Below are 1,052 nucleotides of genomic sequence, written 5' to 3'. Positions count from 1 at the left end.
GGTTCAGTGATGGTGGACTGGTTGGTGAGGTTATTTAATGTTTGCTGGAGAGAGGGTAGAGTACCGGAGGACTGGAGAAGTGCCTGTATAGTTCCTCTTTACAAGGGAAAAGGGGACAAGTGTGAATGTAGTAGTTTCAGAGGGATTAGCCTGTTAAGTGTAGTAGGGAAGGCTTATGGGAGGATCTTAATTGAGAGGATTAGGAGAGGAACAGAAGGAGTAATTGGTGAGAAACAGTGTGGATTTAGGACAGGTAGAGGTTGTGTAGATCAGATCTTTGTGGTAAGACAGATATGTGAGAAAGCTATAGGAAAGGGGAAGGATGTTTTTGGGGCTTTTATGGATCTGGAAAAGGCTTATGATAGGGTAGACAGAAAGGCACTGTGGGAGGTTATGCAGATATATGGGATAGGAGGAAAGCTTCTAGGAGCTGTCAAGAGTTTTTATGAGAGTAGTAGAGCTTGTGTCAGGATTAGAAATGGAGAGAGTGAGTGGTTTGAGGTAAAGGTGGGACTTCGTCAAGGATGCGTTATGTCGCCCTGGATGTTCAACTTATACATGGATGGGGTGGTGCGAGAGGTGAATGCTAGGGTAGTGGGTCAGGGATTGGAGATGGTTAAAGAAAATGGAGAAAAGTGGGAGGTGAGCCAGCTGTTGTTTGCGGACGACACTGCGCTTGTGGCAGGGTCAGAGGAGGGATTGAGGAAGTTGGTGGCAGAGTTTGGGAGAGTATGTGATAGAAGAAAGCTAAAGATAAATGTAGGTAAAAGTAAGGTGATGAGATGTACAAGGGGTGAAGGTGGCAGTAGACTGGAAGTGAACATTAAGGGAGAGCGACTGGAGGAAGTGGATAGTTTTAGATACTTGGGTGCAAGTGTAGCAGGAAAAGGTGGAGTGAAGGTGGAGGTAGAATGTAGATTGAGAGAAGCGAGTAAATGCCTTGGTGGATTAAAGAGTGTAATGAGGAATAGACATTTGGGAATGGATGCGAAGAGGAGACTGTATGAAGGAGTGATTGTGCCAACAGCACTGTATGGGGCAGAAACGTGGAA

This window comes from Oratosquilla oratoria, chromosome 13, assembly GCF_046742065.1.
Source record: "Oratosquilla oratoria isolate Oo_2021 chromosome 13, ASM4674206v1, whole genome shotgun sequence".
In the NCBI taxonomy this organism is placed as follows: Eukaryota; Metazoa; Arthropoda; class Malacostraca; order Stomatopoda; family Squillidae; genus Oratosquilla; species Oratosquilla oratoria.
This window is presented reverse-complemented; position numbering follows the sequence as displayed.